Below are 14,946 nucleotides of genomic sequence, written 5' to 3'. Positions count from 1 at the left end.
GCCACCTTCTTAGATAAGCGTGTCAGAGCTTTGTCTACCCTAGGGGAGGATTCCCAGCGCATCCTGTCCATTGGCGGGAAAGGGTACGCCATAAGTAACCTTTTGGAAATCAGCACTTTCCTATCAGGGGAATCCCACGCTTTTTCACATAACTCATTTAACTCATGTGAAGGGGGAAAAGTCACCTCTTGCTTTTTCTCCCCATACATATAAACCCTCTTGCAATACATCCTTCATTGCTATAATCATGTAGCGGATGGCTTTAGCCATTTTAGGCTGCAATTTTGCATCATCGTCATCGACACTGGAGTCAGAATCCGTGTCGATATCTGTGTCAACAATTTGGGATAGTGGGCGCTTCTGAGACCCTGACGGCCTCTGCGCTGTAGGATCAGGCATGGGCTGAGACCCCGACTGTCCCAAGGTGTCAGCTTTATCCAACCTTTTATTCAAGGAGTTTACATTATTATTTAACACCTTCCACATATCCATCCAATCAGGTGTCGGCGGAGACACGTCATTCATCTGCACCTGCTCTGCCTCCACATAGCCCTCCTCGTCAAACATGTCGATACAAGCGTACCGACACACCACACACACAGGGGATGCTCTATATGAGGACAGGACCCCCACAAGGCCTTTTGGAGAGACAGAGAGAGAGTATGCCAGCACACACCCCAGTGCTATATAACCCAGGAATCACACAGTAACTTAGTGTTTACCCAGTAGCTGCTGTATATATGATTAATGCGCTAAATTTATGTGCCCCCCCTCTCTTTTTACCCTCTTTCTACCGTGATTCTGCAGGGGAGAGCCTGGGGAGCTTCCTCTCAGCGGAGCTGTGGAGAGAAAATGGCGCTGGTGAGTGCTGAGGAAGAAGGCCCCGCCCCCTCGGCGGCGGGCTTCTGTCCCGCGATTTTGTGTAAAATTAATGGCGGGGGCTCATGCATATTTCAGTGCCCAGCTGTATATATGCTGCTTCTTTGCCAGGAGGTACTTAATTGTTGCCCAGGGCGCCCCCCCCCTGCGCCCTGCACCCTACAGTGACCGGAGTGTGTGGGCGCAATGGCGCACAGCTGCAGTGCTGTGCGCTACTTCATATGAAGACAGGAGTCTTCTGCCGCCGATTTTGACATCTTGCTTCAACCCGCCGGCTTCTGGCTCTGCGAGGGGGACGACGGCGCGGCTCCGGGAACGGACGACCAAGGTTAAGTTCCTGTGTTCGATCCCTCTGGAGCTAATGGTGTCCAGTAGCCTAAGAAGCGCAACCTAGCCGCAGTTAGTAGGTTTGCTTCTCTCCCCTCAGTCCCACGTAGCAGAGAGTCTGTTGCCAGCAGAAGCTCTCTGAAAATAAAAAACCTAACTAAAATACTTTCTTATTAGCAAGCTCAGGAGAGCTCACTAAAATGCACCCAGCTCTGTCCGGGCACAGATTCTAACTGAGGTCTGGAGGAGGGGCATAGAGGGAGGAGCCAGTGCACACCAGTAGTACTAAATCTTTCTTAGAGTGCCCAGTCTCCTGCGGAGCCCGTCTATTCCCCATGGTCCTTACGGAGTCCCCAGCATCCACTAGGACGTTAGAGAAAATAATAATATAAATGAACAGTTGTAAACATGTAAAAAACATAGAAATACAGTAAACATGTACACAATTTTCCATTAGTCCCTTTGGCATAGAAAGAGAGGGGAAGCGAAACTGTATACAGATTTTAGCCCTCAAACCTATGTCCACTATTAAGAAATGTCACAGCCTCAGCTGGCTGCTCTCTCTTCTCCACGCGAGTAGCGAACTCAACCTTAATAGACCAGCTCCCTATGGTTTCCCGATGCCTCAACATGGGCTGCCTTAGCCAACGTTTGCCCTGCCCTCCTGCATGGTGTAACAGAAAAGGGTGACTACTGCTTGTAGAATCATACTTCCCAGATAAACTGCATCTTTATGGTGACCCTTTGACCCGCGCTCCTATACCCAATTGTTCCAGTGTCCCCCAGAGGAAAGGGAAAATACTATTTTGTCATATTAACCATTTGGTTCCCAGGGTTTCTTGTTCGTTCCAGATCGTTTTGGCCTTTCACTGAACCTTAATGTGTATGCTTACCCTACACACCCTTTAAAACGGGACACTAATGAATTACACAGGTTATAAAGCCTGCATTTTACCTAGTTTTAATCAGCCACAGAACCTGCCATGGCTTAAGGGCATTGTATGGTAAGCCTATGAATTTGGTGAAAGTAAACCGCTATCTCTGCACTCACCTTTGCAAAATTTCTGCGTTATCATATTTCTGAATTATTGAATCATTAACTCTTGTGGCACGGTAGCACATTCAGGTATTTGGGAAAAGGGCGACATGCAGATGTAGCCATGCCCCTCTTACTGCGATGCGGCATGTTGCATGGCGTGCTAGGCTGCAACTGTGCTCACTTGGCGATCACTCCATTAGTCGCAGCCTAGCATGCCATTATTATTGTTACAACTTAATTATAAGGCGCCACAAGTGTTTTGCAGCGCCGTACATACAACACACATTAGAACAACACAGGATATATAGAACTTAACATCACAGAAAACTAAAAACAGAGCACAGGTAACAATTAGCAGCACAGTTCTCAGAACACAATACAGCTGAGATGTCAGGAAGCAGAGAAGTAATCGGCGTACTGTCGTTGGAAGAGATGAACAGTCACGAGCAGGAGGAAATGCGGTATAGACAGTCACTGAGTAGGAGAGCGCTGTAATTGAAGTGCATGAGAAGAGGGCTGTGAGAACAGGAGGGGAGAGGGCCTTGTTCCAAGGAGCTTACAATCTAGGGGAAGACGGAGACAGACAGGTGACATGAGGTACAAGCAAGTGGAAGGTGGCCTGGTGTCAGGAAGTAGGTGAGGCAGAGATAGCCAAGGCGTGAGGATGTGAGAGCGGCCATTGAGCAAGCCGTGTTGTAGCATGCTGCATTGCTGTAGCCACAAGTATTAATCTTTGAGCATATTATACCAACATAATACAGTTCTGATGACTTCATATTTTGCTCAAAGAGTATAATCCAATATTGCAATAAATATGACAGGTGTAGAGCATATTTCTATAGCATAACGCTGTACAAAAGCTGTTGGTGGAACAATAAGAGCAAGAATTGGTAGGAAAGAAAAAAAAAACACTTGAATTGTTACATCTTCCAATGTTCTAGTCAATGCTATATTGAAGGACTGTGTTATACGTGGGTTAGTATGACTAAGACCAACATCTTTTGTTAATATAAGACCTTGAAATTATATATATCACCTATGACTAACGGTATTCATTAGCTGCCCACCTGCTTGTCGTGCTGAGGAAAATCAGGATTTTGGTATTTACTGATAAATCCCTTTCTCCGATTCCACAGGAGACACTGGAGAGCAGTTACAAAGGGGATATAGTATGCAGTAACTGGGAGCTGGCACTTTAAAACTTTAACAATGTAGCTAGCTCCTCCCCTACTATGTTCCCCCTCCAAGCCAGTCTACCTAAAACCGTGCCCGAGGAGAGCTGGAAGAGACCAACGTTAAAATAGAGGTTAACTAAGCCATGTAAAACAGGATAACACCAAGTAAACCTGGAACCCTATAACCATAGAGAAAGGTTAACCTGAACAAACAAGCAGTCACTCAGTGACATGCAAACCGTGAAGTGAAGGAGGAAACAGCGCTGGGTGGGCGTCCAGTGTCCCCTGTGGAATCAGAGAAAGGGATTTATCGGTAAGTACCAAAATCCTGATTTCTCCTTCATCCACTAGGGGACACTGGAGGGCAGTTACAAAGGGGACGCCCCAGAGCTCCCAAGACAGGCGGAAGAGCGCTGAGAGTCCTGCAAAACCACCCGGCCAAACTGTGATGCAGAAGCCGCAAAAGTGTAAAATCTGTAAAAAACTTGACAAACATATGTCGGCCCGACCAAGTGGCAGCCCGACATAAAGTAGTCATGGAAACCCCGCGGGCGGCCGCCCACGAGGGACCCACAGAGCGCGTAGAGTGCAGAAATGGAAGACCGATGCTCTTGAGAAGCCACCAAATAAGCTTGTCTGATGGTCAGCCGAATCCATCGGGACAACGTCTGCTTAGAAGCCGGCCATCCACGCCGGGCAGCATTGTACAGAACAAATAAGGAGTCAGACTTCCGAACAGCCGAAGTCCTATCCACATAGATTCTGAGCGCCCTGACAACATCCAAAGATCTCGAATCCGGTGAATCCGCAGAGAGAGCCGGAATCAAAAGTGGCTGATTGATGTGAAAATCGGACACCACCTTTGGGAGAAAAGACATGCGAGTACGAAGCTCAGCCCTATCCTCATGAAATGCCAGGTAAGGAGGTCAACAAGAGAGAGCCCCAAGTTTCGACACCCATCTGGCCGAAGCCAGAAGCCAGAAGGCCCACCTTTCCAGGTGAGATATTTAATCTCCACCGACTCCAGAGGCTCAAATAACGGAGACTGCAGAAAAGAAAGGACCAGGTTGAGGTCCCATGGTGCTGTCGGAGGGCGAAAGGGAGGTTGTATTCGGAGAACCCCCTGAAAGAAGGTCTGAACTTCCGGTAGCAAGGCTAATTTCCTTTGGAAGAAAACCGAAAGAGCAGAGACCTGAACCTTAAGTGAACCCAGTCTTAGCCCTGCCAAGAGACCCGCCTGCAGAAAACTGAGAAGGCAGGCTAAGTGAAAAACTGAAGGGGAACCTCCAGACACTCACACCAGGCCACATAAGCCTTCCAAATGCGGTAGTAGTGAGACAATGGGACTGACTTCCGATCATGGAGCATAGTAGGTATAACCGTACAAGGAATCCCCTTCTTTCTCAAAATGGCCTTCTCAACAGCCACGCCGTCAAACGTAGCCTGCGTAAGTCTGGATAAAGAAAAGGACCCTGCTGTAGTAGATCGTCCCACAGGGGCCAAGGCTCCACTACTGAGAACAGCTGTAGGGCAGAGTACCAAGTCCTGCGCGGCCAATCAAAAGCCACCAGGAGGACCAGCGCGTCTTCTCTCTTGATGCGTTGCAGAACCCGAGGCAGCAACGGGAAAAAAGGAAAGAGGTAAACGACCGGAGGTTTCAAGGAGCCGTGAGGGCATCCACGGCCGCCGCCGGGTCCCGCGTCCAAGAGTAGTAAAGAGGCAGTTAATGGTTCAGGCGGGACGCCATGAGGTCGATCTGTGGTCTTCCCCACTGGCGGACCAGCTGACAAAACACCTGGGGATTGAGTGACCACTGCATGTCCTGGTGGCTGAGATAATCGGCTTCCCAATTGCCCACTCCTGGAATGAATATCGCCGACATGGACAGAGCATTTTCCTCTGCCCAGAAGAGGATGTTGGTGACCTCCCTCATCGCCGCACGGCTGCGAGTGCCGCCCTGACTGTTGATGTACGCTACCGTCGTGGCGTTGTCGAACTGAACTCTGACTGCCTGACCGCGAAGCAGGTGATGTGCCTGAAGTAGGGTGCTGTACACCGCCCGTAGCTCGAGAATGTTTATGGGGAGAGCGGATTCGTGCATCGACCAGCGTCCCTGAAACAGTCGTTCCAGGGTCACCACCCCCCAACCTCGCAGACTTGCGTCTGTGGTAAGGAGAGTCCAATCCCAAACGCCGAACCGCCTTCCTTCCAACAGATGAGTCGAATTGAGCCACCAGAGGAGAGACGACCGTGCTTTTGTAGACGTCACCCGCTGATGAAGAAATAGATGAGACCCTGACCACTGATGTAGAAGACACCGTTGGAAGGGTCGAGAGTGGAACTGTCCTTATGGAAGAGCTTCGAACACCGCTACCATCTTCCCCAGGAGGCAAATACACAGATACCCGACGGTGTCGAAGTACCGACCTCACCAACGTCTGAAGAGAGAGGATATTGTCCTGAGGAAGAAAAACCTTCTGACGGGCCGTGTCGAGAATCATCCCCAAGAACAGCAACCGTTGTGAGGGGCATAATTGAGACTTCGGGAAGTTCAGGATCCACCCGTGCCGAATCAGAAGATCCTGGGTTATCCGGATATTCTGAAGCAACAGGTCTGCAGAGTGCGTCTTCAGCAGCAGATCGTCCAGATAGGGGACAATCGTCACACCCTGCTTCCGAAGTAGGCCCATCATGACTGCCATGACCTTTGCTAACACTCTGGGAGCAGAAGAGAGACTGAACGGAAGGGCCTGGAACTGGAAATGAGCGTCCTGTATCACAAATCGGAGAAAAGCCTGATGAGGAGGCCAAACGGGAACATGTAAGTATGCATCTTTGATGTCCAAGGATGCCAGAAACTTGTTTTGCTCCAACCCCGCAATAACAGACCGAAGGGACTCCATCTTGAACTTGAATATCCTCAAAAACTTATTGAAATCCTTTAAGTTCAGAATTGGCCTGACCGAGCCGTCCGGCCTCGGTACGAGAAACAGGCTTGAGTAATAGCCCTTTTTCTGATGATGAGAGGGAACAGGGATCAGTACCTTTGCGGACAGAAGCTTCTGGACTGCTGCCTGCAAGGCGACTCTTCTGTCGTCGGAAACTGGCAAACCCGTGGTGAAGAAACACAGAGGCGGTCGGGTTTGAAAATCGAGCCTGTAACCACAAGTGATGAAATCCCTGACCCAAGCTTCTGGACAGGAGTGAACCCAGGCTTTCCTGAAATCTCACAGACGAGCTCCCCATCCTGTGGTCCCCCAGGTGGGAGGGAAGCACGTCATGCGGTGGGAGTGGTAGAGGACTTAACCTCTGGCTGGGTTGAGGCTGTGGAACCTCTGCCCCTACCTCTATGGCCACAGGAGACGGAAGCTCCGCCCCTGGCCTCGAAGCCTGGAAGGGGCACGAAAGGAAGGACCCGTATAGGGCCTCTGAGAGGTTGGAGCAGCAGAGGGAAGATAAGTTGACTTACCTCCAGTGGCCTGAGAAATCCAAGCATCCAGAACCTTTCCGAATAGGACCTCTCCCGTAAAGGGCAACGCTTCTGCTGCCCTCTTGGATTCAGCATCCGCCTGCCACTGTCGTAGCCAGAGAGCTCTACGGGCCGAAATTGCCAAAGCTGAAATCCTGGCTCCGAGGATACAGATGTCCTTGGAAGCCTCGCAAAGAGAAAGGGCTGATTCGCGAATGTGCTCCGCCAATGGTATCAGCTGATCCGGAGGTAAATAGTCACGTAGTCCTGAGGACAATTGTTCCGCCCAAGCTTCCATAGCCTTGTTGACCCAACAACCTACCTGCGCCGGGCGATGTAAAACCCCCGCTGCCGAGTAAATAGTCTTCAAGGTGGTTTCCAACTTCCTATCAGACGCTTCCTTCAGCGAAGTCTCTCCAGGAACCGGCAGAACCGTTTTCTTGGACAGACGAGACACCGAAGGATCCACAATCGGAGAGGTCTCATAACGCTTTCTGCGGGAAAAGGATAGGAAGACAAAATTTTCTTTGATACCTGAAATTTTGCATCCGGATGTTTCCAAGCTGTCGTCATGAGCGCATCCAGCTCCTCCGAAACTGGAAAGGTCAGCGGCAGTTTTTGGTTGGTGCCAAACCTTGAAAGACGTAAGGCATCATGTTCCGTCTCCTCCACCTGTAATACTGAGCGAATAGCTGTTATAAGCACCTCAATACCCTGAGCTACTGGTTCAGAGTCCTCATACACCTGATCATCATCAGTATCCTGTACATCTACCACCACCTCTTCCAATAGAGGCATATCATCGTCAGAGTCATGTAACACTGAGGCTAGCAACCTCTTTTTTGAAACCTGTGGAGGGGAAGTTAAGGACGGGGCCTGGGAAGGGAGCACAGCCCTAGAGAGCCCTTCAACTAATTTTGCCAGGGACAGAGCCCATGCTGGTTCCGGCTCAGGCATCGGGACAAGCTGTTGGAACCGGGCCGCCTCTCTATCTTCCCGAGAAGCCCTCAGTTCCATAGTTAACAGTGACATAACTTCTGTAAGCTGTGTTGTCCAAACAGGAGTGCCCACAATCCTCACATAACAGGGAATTCTCAGACTGAATGAACTTTGCAGAACATTTCTGACATTGAAAAACTTTTTGTGCAGCTTTGGAACCTTTTCCAACCATGGCAGCCTGTCACCCAGCCACACACACAAATACACACACACAGAGTATCAGGCAGAAGGAGAGGGAGGGGAGCAGCAGAGGAGACCAGCCACACCAGCCCTTTGAGCCCTGTGCAGTGTCAGGCACATTCAATAAACTATAGGTGCCTCACACGATCCTTTAGTGCCCCACAAAACACCCCGCTGCAACTGCTGTGTCCAGATGAAGCTGCTGAACCTCCGTGCAGCAGTGTGAAAACGGCCACCAACTCGCGCTGAGCCGCCGGGGCTGTTGGGAGCCGAGAGCCCATATTGGGATTAAGCTCTGCCCCCCCCCCCCATTATGGCACCCAATTCAAACTGCAAAGGCGCCAGCGGTAATCGTAGCGGGGAAAACCCTGCATCCCCTGCCGGCAAAGTGAGCCGCGGCCGGGGGTTAATACTTATCTCTGCCGTGCTGCCGTCTTGTGTGCTGACGGAGTGGCTTCGACACGCGCCACATGCAGCGGTGTCCAGCCATCTCCAGAGAGCCAGTGCCTCTTCAGCCGGGGAACCAGCCCAAGCCGCACGCAGCTGCGATGGGCTCCCGCGGTGCAGACTGGCAGAGGCAGTACTGCCAGTCTGTGAAGAAAGAAAAAAAATAAGATTTTAAACCTACCGGTAAATCTTTTTCTCCTAGTCCGTAGAGGATGCTGGGGACTCCGTAAGGATCATGGGGTATAGACGGGCTCCACAGGAGACATGGGCACCTAAAAGAACTTTCTAGTATGGTGTGCACTGGCTCCTCCCTCTATGCCCCGCCTCCAGACCTCAGAGACCTGTGCCCAGAGGAGATGGACAATACGAGGAAAGGATTTTGTTAATCTAAGGGCAAGATTCATACCAGCCCACACCAATCATACCATATAACCTGGAATACACCTAACCAGTTAACAGTATGAACAAACAACAGTATCGGTCCAAGACCGATTCTAACTGTAACATAACCCTTATGTAAGCAATAACTATATACAAGTCTTGCAGATTTTCCGCACTGGGACGGGCGCCCAGCATCCTCTACGGACTAGGAGAAAAAGATTTACCGGTAGGTTTAAAATCTTATTTTCTCTTACGTCCTAGAGGATGCTGGGGACTCCGTAAGGACACAAAATAATTGAAGCGCTGCGTAGTCAGAATATCTATTTTTATGAATTTATTGTCACATACAAACAATTATACATACAACAAACAAATGTACACACGGCCGGTGCTAAAATTAATAAAAAGAACCAAGTAACCTCGGTCTCAATTCATAATACACAATCCTAAGCTTTTAGTATCCAATACCATACAATTATCTCAGTTCCAAACGATGTTCATAGAACAAATCAATAGATAATTAATAAAACACAGAAATATATATTAGCAATTGATTAGTATAAGTCCTTAATACTACTAATGAAATATTGATGAAATAGATCAGCCATTGATTAGTAAGAGTCTTTAGTGAATAGTTTAGTAATCAGCAACTATTTTCAATCAAAACTCAGTCCACAGCTGTTAGTAAGGTTTTATCACATGCAAAACTGGTTGCTTTAATCACGGCTCCATCCACAGCTGTTAGTAGAATTTTACATGCATAGCTAGATGTTTAGTTGTTAAGATAGCCAGTGGTGTCCATACTAAAAATTGCAATAATATATTGTGATCACAATCAATATTTCTCCTATGTCCTGAAGTTGTTATGCATAGAAAGCACCCATAACTGAGCATACCGCCATTTAGCATTAGGAGAAATTCACTCTATTCCGGGCATTACCGCCTCTGTCGGCTTACTGTTTAGTTGTCTCCCCCGTGCACCTGCAGCTGGTGCTGGTTAACCTTCCTTCTCGGGGTTCCGCCGCACCAATAAATGATTATTACTCCTGAGGAAGCCGCCGATTCTAAAGGCGGGGAAACGCATTGAGTTTATCTGCTACACGGATCCGGTACCTATACACTCAAACGGGACATTTAACGAGCGGACCTCTGGTGCGGCGGAACCCTGAGAAGGAAGCTTAACCAGCACCAGCTGCAGGTGCACGGGGGAGACAACTAAACAGTAAGCCGACAGAGGCGGTAATGCCCGGAATAGAGTGAATTTCTCCTAATGCTAAATGGCGGTATGCTCAGTTATGGGTGCTTTTTATGCATAACAACTTCAGGACATAGGAGAAATATTGATTGTGATCACAATATATTATTGCAATTTTTAGTATGGACACCACTGGCTATCTTAACAACTAAACATCTAGCTATGCATGTAAAATTTTACTAACAGCTGTGGATGGAGCCGTGATTAAAGCAACCAGTTTTGCATGTGATAAAACCTTACTAACAGCTGTGGACTGAGTTTTGATTGAAAATAGTTGCTGATTACTAAACTATTCACTAAAGACTCTTACTAATCAATGGCTGATCTATTTCATCAATATTTCATTAGTAGTATTAAGGACTTATACTAATCAATTGCTAATATATATTTCTGTGTTTTATTAATTATCTATTGATTGTTCTATGAACATCGTTTGGAACTGAGATAATTGTATGGTATTGGATACTAAAAGCTTAGGATTGTGTATTATGAATTGAGACCGAGGTTACTTGGTTCTTTTTATTAATTTTAGCACCGGCCGTGTGTACATTTGTTTGTTGTATGTATAATTGTTTGTATGTGACAATAAATTCATAAAAATAGATATTCTGACTACGCAGCGCTTCAATTATTTTGTAAGCTTGGAAAAACTTTTTTGGAGCATCAGTGATCTCCTTTTTGAGGCTGCAGTGTAGTCAGAATAGTGGAGAAATTGCTACATAGGAGGTCCCCAATGATAGTCTGCGCCTAGATTCTTTTTGGACTCCGTAAGGACCATGGGGTTTATACCAAAGCTCCCAATCGGGCAGGAGAGTGCGGATGACTCTGCAGTACCGACTGAGCAAATGCTAGGTCCTCATCAGCCAGGGTATTAAACTTGTAGAATTTAGCAAAAGTGTTGACCCCGACCAAGTTGCTGCTCGGCAAAGCTGTAATGCCGAGACGCCCCGGGCAGCCGCCCAAGAAGAGCCCACCTTCCTAGTGGAATGGGCCTTTACTGAATGCGGTAACGGCAATCCAGCCGTAACATAAGCCTGCTGAATCGTGTTACAGATCCAGCGAGCAATAATCTGCTTCGAAGCAGGCGCGCCAATCTTATTGGCAGCATACAGGACAAACAATGCATCTGTTTTCCTAATTCTAGCCGTCCTGGCTACATACATTTTTAAGGCCCTGACTACATCCAGGGACATGGAATCCTCCAAGTCACTCATAGCCACAGGCACCACTATAGGTTGGTTCATATGAAATGAAGACACCACCTTGGGTAAAAATTGAGGACGAGTCCTCAATTCCGCTCTATCCACATGAAAAATCAAGTAAGGGCTCTTGTAAGACAAGGCCGCCAATTCTGACACATGCCTCGCAGATGCCAAGGCTAACAACATGACCACCTTCCAGGTGAGAAATTTGAACTCCACCGTTTTAAGGGGTTCAAACCAGTGTGATTTAAGGAACTGCAACACCACGTTCAGGTCCCATGGTGCCACAAAAGGAGGCTGGATGTGCAGTACTCCTTTTACAAAAGTCTGGACTTCTGGAAGAAAAGCCAATTCCTTCTAAAAGAATATTGACAAAGCTGAAATCTGTACTTTAACAGAGCCTAACTTTAGGCCCATATCCACTCCTGTCTGTAGGAAGTGGAGAAAACGACCCAGATGGAAATCTTCCGTAGGAGCATTCTTGGTTTCACACCAAGAGACATATTTCCGCCAGATACGGTGATAATGTTTTGGCGTCACCTCCTTCCTAGCCTTTATTAGAGTAGGTATGACCTCCTCCGGAATACCCTTCTCCGCTAGGATCCGGCGTTCAACCGCCATGCCGTCAAACGTAACCGCGGTAAGTCTTGGAACAGACAGGGCCCCTGCTGTAACAGGTCCTCTCTTAGAGGAAGAGGCCAAGGATCTTCTGTGAGCATCTCCTGAAGATCTGAGTACCAGGCCCTTCGAGGCCAGTCTGGAACAATGAGTATTGTCTGTACTCTTTTTCGTCTTATGATCCTCAACACTTTGTGATGAGAGGAAGCGGAGGAAACACAGACCGACTGGAACACCCATGGCGTTACCAGAGCGTCTACTGCTATTGCCTGAGGGTCCCGGGACCTGGCACAATACCTCCAAAGCTTCTTGTTGAGGCGTGACGCCATCATGTCTATTTGAGGAACTCCCCAGAGACCAGTTATCTCTGCAAAGACTTCTTGATGAAGTCCCCACTCTCCTGGATGGAGATCGTGTCTGCTGAGGAAGTCTGCTTCCCAGTTGTCCACTCCCGGAATGAAGACAGCTGACAGAGCGCTTACGTGATTTTCCGCCCAGCGAAGAATCCTGGTGGCTTCCGCCATCGCGACACTGCTTCTTGTCCCGCCTTGGCGGTTCACATGAGCTACTGCTGTGACATTGTCTGATTGAATCAGAACCGGTAGGTTGCGAAGAAGATTCTCCGCTTGTCGAAGGCCGTTGTATATGGACCTTAGCTCCAACACGTTGATGTGTAGACAGGACTCCTGGTCTGACCATAGTCCCTGAAAATTTCTTCCTTGGGTGACTGCTCCCCATCCTCGGAGGCTCGCGTCCGTGGTTACCAGGATCCAGTCCTGAATGCCGAACCTGCGACCCTCTAGAAGGTGAGCACTTTGTAGCCACCATAGAAGAGACACCCTGGCCCTGGGGGACAGTGTTATTTTTTTATGTAATTGTAGATGGGACCCGGACCATTTGTCCAGAAGATCCCATTGAAACGTCCTTGCATGGAACTTGCCGAAGGGAATGGCCTCGTAAGTTGCCACCATTTTCCCCAGAACCCGAGTGCATTGATGAGCTGACACTCTTTTCGGCTTTAGTAGTTCTCGGACCATGTTCTGGAGGTCCTGGACTTTTTCCAACGGAAGGAAAACTTTCTTTTGTTCCGTGTCCAGTATCATGCCTAGGAACGGTAGTCGAGTTGTCGGAACCAACTGTGACTTTGGTAGATTGAGAATCCACCCATGTTGTTGAAGCACTCTCAGAGAGTGACACGTTCTCCAGTAATTGCTCTCTTGATCTCGCTTTTATCAGGAGATCGTCCAAGTATGGGATAATTGTGACTCCTCGCTTGCGCAGGATCACCATCATTTCCGCCATTATCTTGGTGAAAATCCTCGGGGCCGTGGACAGCCCAAACGGCAACGTCTGAAACTGATAATGACAATCCTGTACCGCGAATCTCAGGTACTCCTGATGAGAGGGATATATGGGGACATGAAGGTAAGCATCCTTTATGTCCAGTGACACCATAAAATCCCCCCCTTCCAGGCAGGCTATCACCGCTCGGAGCGATTCCATCTTGAATTTGAATCTTTTCAGGTACAGGTTCAGGGATTTTAGGTTTAAAATGGGCCTTACCGAACCATCCGGCTTCGGAACCACAAATAGGGTTGAATAATACCCTTTTCCCTGTTGGCTCAGGGGAACCCTGATAATCACTCGCTGTTGACACAGCATTTAAATTGCAGCTAGCACTACTTCCCGCTTTGGGGTAGAATCTGGTAAGGCCGTCTTGAAAAATCGGCGTGGGGGCACCTCTTCAAATTCCAGCTTGTAGCCCTGGGAGACTATTTCTATCACCCAAGGGTCCACGTCTGACTGAACCCAGACTTGGCTGAATAGTGGAAGGCGTGCCCCACCTGTGCGGACTCCCGCAAGGAAGCCCCAGCGTCATGCGGTAGACTTAGCGGAAGCCGGGGAGGACTTCTGCTCTTGGGAACCAGCCGCAGCAGGTGTCCTCTTGCCTCTACCCTTACCTCTGGCGAGGAAAGAGGAGCCCCGACCTCTTCTGGATCTATGCGACCGAAAGGACTGCATCTGATATTGTGGGGGTTTCTTTTGCTGTTGGGGAACAAAAGGTAAAAAGGTCGACTTACCCGCGGTAGCTGTAGAGATCAGGTCCGCGAGGCCGTCCCCAAACAATACATCACTTTTGTAAGGTAAAACCTCCATATGCCTTTTTGAGTCTGCATCCCCCCGTCCATTGGCGGATCCATAAGGCTCTTCTTGCCGAAATAGCCATAGCATTGGCTCTTGAACCCAGTAAACCAATATCTCTTTGAGCGTCCCTCATATATAAGACTGCGTCCTTAATATGAGCTAATGTTAACAAAATTGTATCCCTATCTAGGGTATCAAGGTCAGCTGACAGTGTATCCGTCCAAGCTGCTACTGCACTACATACCTATGCCGACGCAATTGCCGGTCTAAGCAAAGTACCAGTATGAGTGTAGATAGACTTTAGTGTAGTCTCTTGCCTGCGGTCCGCAGGATGCTTGAGGGCCGCTGTGTCAGGGGACGGTAGCGCCACCTTCTTGGAAAGGCGTGTTAAGGCTTTGTCCACTGTGGGAGAGGATTCCCAACGTACCCTGTCCTGTGTAGGGAAAGGGTACGCCATAAGAACCCTTTTGGGAATCTGCAGTTTCTTATCTGGAGTTTCCCATGCTTTTTCACATAACTCATTAATTTCATGGGAAGGAGGAAAGTTTATAACTTGTTTCTTTCCCTTAAACATGTGTATCCTCGTGTCGGGCACCGAGGGCTCATCAGTGATATGTAACACATCTTTTATTGCAATAATCATGCACTGAATACTTTTTGTCACCCTGGGGTGCAATCTTGCTTCATCATAGTCGACACTGGAATCAGAGTCCGTGTCGGTATCTGTGTCCCTTATTTGTGAGAAGGGACGTTTCTGAGACCCCGACGGGTCCTGTGAGTCGGTATAATCCGTAGATTGATTACCTGCCGACGCACTGGACTCTGCTTTG

The sequence above is a fragment of the Pseudophryne corroboree genome, chromosome 2 (assembly GCF_028390025.1).
Source record: "Pseudophryne corroboree isolate aPseCor3 chromosome 2, aPseCor3.hap2, whole genome shotgun sequence".
NCBI lineage: Eukaryota > Metazoa > Chordata > Amphibia > Anura > Myobatrachidae > Pseudophryne > Pseudophryne corroboree.
Note: the sequence above shows the minus strand (reverse complement) of the source record.